We start from the raw sequence: 8233 nt of genomic DNA, 5'->3' as shown, positions 1-8233 counted from the left end.
ATTAACTGCTGAAGCTGCCATGTCATTACACTGCCCTTGCTTACTCTGCACATAGTAAGAGAAAAGAACCCAACTAAACAACTCTCCCACCCAGAAGCAGATGTAACCCAGCAATAATATTAAATTACCTGATAACTTGACACTGTGCATCACGAACCACAGTGCAGGTGAGTCACAGTCAGGAAGCCACAGGCCAGAAGACAAGGTGGCATTTCACCAATACCATCACAACAACAGAAGCCCACAGCAGTGATGTGAGGTCTGGAGTCACACAGCCCTTGGACTGGGCCACATAACTTGCAACAGGGTGCAGAGGAGCAGAGAGCTTGCAGCAGAACCAGCCCAGGCTTTGCAGCCTCTTGAGAGGCAGCTGCAAGCTCTGGAGATGCCCATTTGCCACCAAAATCCCACACCAGTTTTGACACAGGCTCAGAATCATTTTTCTCTCACAGAAAACAGAGACTGATAATAATTTCTCCAAATTCTCACAGGGTTTCCACAGATATTTGACATCAAATATTTAATATTTAATGCAAAGCAAAGGGGAAAATAGCCTTCAGAGTCTGGCTCACAAGCTTCCCAAGACCAGTAGCTTCTGAGAGGAAACTGCCATGGTAAAGAGACAGAGACCTCTTGGTCTGAGCTCTGATACACCAATGCAGACACAGGGTCCAACCTCATTTCTAAAAATACTTGTGCTTTGATCTTCATAACCTGCTAAAGCAAAGCTGTTGGGCTGTTGATTCATTTGTGAAAGCAGTACTATTAATGCTGAAGATGTGCGTCTAGACACCGAACAATTCGATATTGATCCAGTCACTGATCTGAAGACTGTGCTTGAATATACTAATTTACTTTTCTCTTAAATAATATCTCTAGATCTCAGACTTCATTTACACAACTCAAATAAGCCATCCCAAAACTTAATAATAATCCTTTTTGACCTAGAATCAGACAAAGACAGAAGTGACAGCAAATTAAATCCTTAAGAAATTAAATCTTCATGCACTTGTCATTATAAAGCATTTGGGGAAAACGAAGAACAGGGGCATTGAGCTACATTTCTTGTTTTGAGAACAGAGAAAATTCCACAGGAAACATCTCTCTTGTGAGACAATAACAAATAAACTGACTTTCTATTGTCTGCTGCACAGGAGTCGCACAACTGTACAATATCCTGTTAAAGTTTTGTTCTAATACATTATTCAATATGTCTACAAAAAAAAAAATTCACATTCACATTGCAAACTTAGGCCTTATTTACAAAGCAATTGCATCAAATTTCTCAGATTATACTGTAAGCACATCAACACAGTCTGAGGTGAGTTGACACAAGTAACAACAACAGCAAACAAACAAGCTGCTTTGTGTTACTGCTCAGGAGACATCTCCAAGGCACTGAATTACTCAAAGGGCACCTTCCCCTCAAAGGATGCTACTGGGGTGACCCCAGTCACCACCAAAGGAATATCTAGTCACAGCACCCAGAATACACCTTCATCTTCAGCTCTGACCAGAAGACATCACCTGATGTCACTGACTCAGAGGAGACAAGGTGGTCCCATATTAGAGGCCCTAAAGTTGCACCTACACCACCAGTCAAGCATGTGATTTGGTGCAGCCAAACCTTGAGTTTTGAGCCCCCCACTACAAAAAGGACATTAGGTTTCTGGAGCAGGTCCAGAGAGGGGCAACAGAGGTAGTGAAGGGTCTGGAGAGTAAGTCAGATGAGGAGCAGCTGAGGGAGCTGGGATTGTTTAGTCTGGAGAAAAGGAGACTGAGGGGGGACATTATCACTCTCTACAAGTGCCTAAGAGGAAGTTGTAGCAAGGAGGACATTGGACTCTTCTCCCAACTAACACACAACAAAACAAAAGGAAATGGCTTCAAGTTGCTCCAGGGCAGGTTTGGATTAGATATTAGGAAAAAACTCACTGAAAGGGCTGTCAAGCACTGGATCAGGCTGCCAAGGGAAGTGGTTGAGTCACCATCCCTGGAGGTATTTAAGACACATAGACCCAACCCTTAAGGACATGGTTTAGTGGTGGACTTGGACACATCATGCTAACAGCTGGACTACACAATCTTAAGCATCTTTTCCAGCCTAAATTGTTCTATGAGTCTACATGGTCTTCAGACAGTTTGCCAGAGAAACTGAGTCTTGTAGCAGCGCTCAGGTAGGCCTGATACTTCAATATGTTTGGTCATAGTCTAAAGCAGAGGGAATTAGAATTTGGAACATTTCGACCTTCTGCTTTAGGTCAGAATCAAGAAAAACCAGAATCTTTCACTCAGGATGATTCACGTTTTACAGTACTGATTTCAGTTGTTGGTGTATTTCTTCCGTTCAAAAGCCATGCAAAAAGCCTGGAGTACCTGGCCTGTCAGTCTGGGTATTGTACTTATAAGAAGTAGCTTGCCAAAATAATCCTTGCAGTGGATCATATTCATTTCCTGAGACAAAAAGCAGCTGTCAGTGAGAAGGACCACTCCTTCTGCCCACACCTTCACAACTGTGCTCTGCTCCTGTGTTTCTCTGCTTCTATGTTTCTCCCTCTGAGGAGGGAGAAGGAGCCATTCCTGTTAGCAAACTTTCAGATGTCAAAGTGGCTGCACAACAGGCATCAGTCTTGACAGCACCTCTGCTTGTGACTTACAGGCAGTGCTTTATAAAATTAATGCTTAGTGGAAAGATTATTTTAAGAGCAATAACCTTCCCAGTTGTGCTCACAAAGTCATCAAAAGAAAAAGAAGATTCTCATGCTTATCTCCTTCAGGAGCAGCAGGTGATGTGGATGAAATATATAGCAACAGTAAGGCAGAGTTGTCTTCTTGTGTTATCACTTGGTCAGGGAGCAAGTCCAGTTGCCAGCCAGGAAAAAAGACACTAGCAGAATATTCAGAAGGTTGGTTTGTTCTTGTCTTCTTTATGTAAGGAAATTGAGAGATCTCAGCCTTCCAGATACAGGGAGCCATGAACATCTGTCTCCATCACCATCCCTTTACCTCACCCTAGAATAATTCCTTAGAGTAAAACAGAGGTTTGGAACAATTTAAATTCTACCAAAGCTGAATAGGTGCCACAAAAGTGGGACTTTAGGAAAAAAATCAGCTATTCAGATAAACTTTAGTAGTTCTACAATTCCACCTTACAAAAACACAAAAGCCACCAAGAATTTCCAAAATATCAGTTTTTCCCATGATTCAACTAAACAATAACTGATAAAATATTCTTAAGTTCCTATGGGATCATCACAGATAATGACATTTTACCTTTTCGATGTAATTTATAGTGACATATTAAACTAATTAGCTCATCCAATTACAGAAGTGTGTTTTCCTTATTTGCTAAAGGATTACCACACTTTAGCTCCAGATCAACCACAACTTGCTTAATGAAGTCACAGTGTAACATCTCATTAATTTTTACTTTTCTCTTAAATAATTCTTGGGAGGTGCAGGCCTCTACCTCCTTGATCCCCAAATACCTGAGCTTTGCAGAACTGAAGGAAGCTACAGGCTGTGTTTGTCAGAGGAGCATCAGGAGCAGATGCAGGGGACAAGCAGGCGTGTCAGATCTCCAAAGAGAAAGCAGCACCACCAGGGTGCTGTGGAGGTGACGACCAGGAGCAGGCACCAGAGCTCGCCATGACCTTATTGTGATGGTCAGCCATGCAATAACTAGTTCAGAAAACAAACAAAAAACAACCACAACCAATAAGTCGGCCACTGGCCCCTGAGGGCTGACTGTGGGAAGAGAAGGAGCACGCAGCAACAAGGGTTTCCATGGGCCTCAGAGATCCTACTGAACTAAATAATTAATGAAGCAATTGCATTGGGCTGAAAAAAAAAAGTTGATAATCAGTGGATCTACCAGTATTTCAGAATACTGGTAAAGTATTCTTTACTGCAAAGACCATGGTGGTCTCCTTGGATCTGTGTCACTATCAGTGAGGGAGGCACTAATAAAACCTCAATTGTCTATGCAGCTATCTGTTTTTACAGACTTCTAAGGATATTTCTTTAATAAATAAGTTAAATTCTGCTGGGATTAGCCACAGGTTGAAAAATAGGGAATAATGTCTCCTAAATCTTGATGCCTTAAAAAAAAAAAAAAAGCCATTAAAAAAAAAAGAGAGAGAGAAGGAAAATTACAGTTCCTTGGAAATTTATTTATTAAGAAGATTTAATAAGCATTTTTATTATTATTTTAAAATAATCCTAACTGTTTTCCTAAAAAAAAACAGAGTTCACACAAAATAAGGCTTCTTGGAATACTGAGACAATTATACCAGTCCAACAGTTACCTTTCAATTAGCAGCCAATGCCTGATTCTCTGACAGAAGAGAAGTAGGGGATTTTGCCCTCAATGCCTGATCAAATTACAAATACCCTATGAGACTCAGATAGAAATCACCAAAAAGAGAGAAAACTCAAAACAGCTGTAAATTGAATGGAGCTGACTTTCATTTCCTGATGGTTACTGTGAACTCTACAACCTCAAGTATCGTAAAATCATAGAATGGCTTGGATTCAACCAGAATAGATATTTTTCTGACTTTTCTCACACACATTTCTTCCTGAAATATTGCTTTAACACTGTTAACACATTATAAATTAACTTCTGGTGTAATACTATCATTAAAACATCATATGCATCATTATGCAGATTCCAGTAATGGTTCCACAGTAAAGCCCGAGGTGAAATTTGCAGATAAAACTTGCTTGAACTTGCCATGTTTCACAATGGACTAATGAATGCAGCTGTCCAGATGCCATTTTCCAGCACACCTCATTACAAAACAGGGGCTAACTTCTGCAAGCAAAGCATTCACAAAGCACTTGAAAAGTACAGTCCCACCCACTCTGGTCCCTGTCAAGCCTCTCAGTTCCAGCTCTGATTTTAAATTGCCACAATTTTCTAACAGGAAAAAGTCAAACACACACAAAAAATCCCAACAAAAGTGCAAAAAACAAAAACAAAATGCAAACACCAACACACCCTTAAGAAAAAAAAAACAGAGTGAGTTGGGAAATAATCTTAGCAGGGAACTTCCATTGCTCTGCCACATTGGTGCTTTGCCCTGTGGTGGAATGTTGAAGGAAAAATATCCCCACACCCTACATTTAAATCATGGATGTGCCTGCAATGAGTCTTCTAATTCTGACTAGAGCTTGACACTGCTATGGTTGTGCAGTGGTAACACTATACTTTAGATTTAGGGGTTTATAGCTGCTTTCCAATAAGAACCTTTAGCAGCAGAGATGGAAAAGAATGCATTGCAAAGATATAGAGCCTGGTTAACTTCACAGAAGTACCACAAAACCTTCTTTAATTTCTACTTGTTACAAAGCAGAAGGAAATGCTTGTGATGGTTAAAGTGGGCAGGGACAGTAACCACATCTAGACTTTTATAAAGATATTTTTCCCCCATTGGGGCTATGTAAAGATTTGATTTATAGCTGAAGGTCTCATATAAAATTTAATTAACTTTATGATATTGTGGGATTTTTTAAAAAGAGAAAATCATTTGAAATTTTGTCTATAATTTTCTGAGCAGCATTTTTTTACCACACCTAGCTAATCAAGCTTTACAGCTCTTTGTGTTTACCCCTAAGGTAAACTCAGCCTGCTATTTACATCAACACCCTTGGGCTGAAAGCACATAAGGTATGAATCATAGTCTCTGTGGAATCCTCAATAGAAGTTCTGGTTTGTGTGACATTATACAACTCTTAGCTGACCTTATTGTGATGGTCAGCAATGCAATAACTAGTTCAGAAAACAAACAAAAAACAACCACAACCAAAAACTCGACCACCTGCATGTGCTGTTGAGCTTCACTGAAACCATGGATAAAAAAGTGCAATAGTCAAAAATGTTAGCATGATTACAAACTCACAAAATTACAGAAGATGGGGTACATGAAAAATAATTAATAATTCATGTTTTATCTATATAATTTATATAATGTATATATTTATATAGTAATGTTAATAATTTATGAAGCCTATAGTTTGTAACAGAATGCGTTCCCACATGTCTCCCTTATTACTAACTCCAAATCTGACTGACATATTTTGCCCTGAAATTGAAAACTCCCTCTATCAGATGCATTTGGAGGAAATAAGCCTGTACCAAATATCATTTTACAGCAAGCCTGCTAAACGCAGCAGGCTATTCTAGCTCAAGGTCTTGTCTCATGATGTTTTAAGATTATAAACACAGCAGGTGATGCCTTGTTGAGAAGTGTCATGTAAGGGGGCACTACTCCCTTTAAAGGAATTGAAAAATGTGACAGGTGTGAAGAAGCACCCAGGTGTGTGTGTCAGTGCACAGACTGTACTCCAGTCCTGCAGGAGGATTTATTGTAAGGAGAAAACAATTCAGGCTCCCGTTTCTTATATGGAGCCCAGGGAGATATCAGCATTTCCCTTCCTACCAGTTGTTGAGCCCTGATCACAAAGATGTGAAACAAGAGAACATTTCTTAAAAACATTGGCATACCAATGTTTTTAATGTTTGTAAAAATCATTTGTTCTGTGTATAAATCATTGTTCTGCTTCTGCTTTACATGTCCACCAATAAGTTAGCCTAACGATTCTCAAGGTTTTCATAGATTTCACAAAAATCTTAAACATTATTTTTATGTTCAGCCTCAGTTTATTCCTTAATATATTTCTTCTCACGCCACCATTGGCCTTCCAGCTTTATCTCCCTTCTCTAAGCTGCTCACATGTAGAACAGACGGGTCCATTCTCAATTGTTGCTGTGACAAACAAATTAACCTACAGTCATCCAGACTCCCCTCAAATGGCAGGTGTTTCCTTTCCCATACATACTCCTTCATCCACGCCTCTGCTGTGAGTTAATTTTCCTCAAATATGGGTGACATTCCAGCATAAAAACTGGTCTACATAAAACCCTATCAGAACTTCATTCAACAGTACATTTCCTTTTTCCACTGGAAATGTTTCAACCTCCCGCACCTCTAGATCTTGTTACCCTTTTCAAATCCAAGTCATATCAATATCAACTTATGATTAAACATTGTTTTCTGTGTTTTTCTTCCTTTTGAGGTGTTTAAAGTGCCTCAACTGGCAACTGAACTAATCACAAACATGTGAATAAAGTCTAGCCTGGTGTAATATTTACCACATCAAAAGCAACAGAGTTAGCAATACTTCTGTCCCAGATTAAGATTTTTAGGTGTGGCTTCAGATAAATTTTTCATCTACTGGAGTTGATAGATTCCAAAGATTTTGCACTGAACTATAAAAAAGTGAAGTTCAACATAACAACATTGCTTGGCTATGAACAAATTTGGAGATATTGGAGAAGTGGAAAAATTAATTCAACCATTCTATTCCAAGGTACAGCACCCTTAAGAAAACATCACCACCTTTTGTTCTGTTTTCCTGCATTTTCCCAGGCAGCTCTTTTTCTAGGACACCAAGACCTTTACTAAAACTCCTGCTCCACAGAACTGGCTTAAACACTCTCAGCAGCAGACCATCAGTGGTTTTCTCTCTCTGCCATCACAAGGTTCTGCTCCCTCCTTTGCCCTGGATTTCCTGTTTACCTGCTGCTGCCCTGAGCAACCTAACAAAGAAGCAGATCTTTTACCTTCACAGCATTTTGGTGCTTGCATTTTAAGTTTAATTCCTCTTAGAATCACTGCACATACAATAAGACCTGTATTGTATCTGACTGTGTCAGAAGTGACTGGAGATGCTATCAGAAGATCTGCTGCCACACAGAAGTTTGTCTTTAACACTGCAAGGGCGCACAAAAAAGCAGATATTTTCATATGAAGTAATTATTTTCTTATTAGACTATGATATCCCATTAGTTACTTTATGTTGTTCCTTCACTACTTCAGGATTCAAAAATCCACAGCAGGAATTATTATAAAAATCTTTCGAAGTTTTTTTTTTTTTAATATAAGAATTAATTGCTGATACAACAGCATCAACCAGTGAACTTACAAAACCTTAGTTGCTAAGCACTTAGCAGAAAAGAAGATTCAGCTAGAGCTTATCAGCTATGTATAACACGGTCATCATCTGCAGAGGAAAAGAAACCCATATTATTGTGAATGCAAAATGATCCTTGTCTGTGGCAATCTAGCAAGCCCACAAAAGGAAGATGACCTTACCTGCAATACCTGTGGATGTGAGTAGATGGTCTTGCAGATGCAGGCAGTGTGCTCTTTTTCCATTGTAATCATAG

Source organism: Melospiza georgiana, chromosome 6 (assembly GCF_028018845.1).
Source record: "Melospiza georgiana isolate bMelGeo1 chromosome 6, bMelGeo1.pri, whole genome shotgun sequence".
Taxonomy (NCBI): Eukaryota; Metazoa; Chordata; class Aves; order Passeriformes; family Passerellidae; genus Melospiza; species Melospiza georgiana.
Note: the sequence above shows the minus strand (reverse complement) of the source record.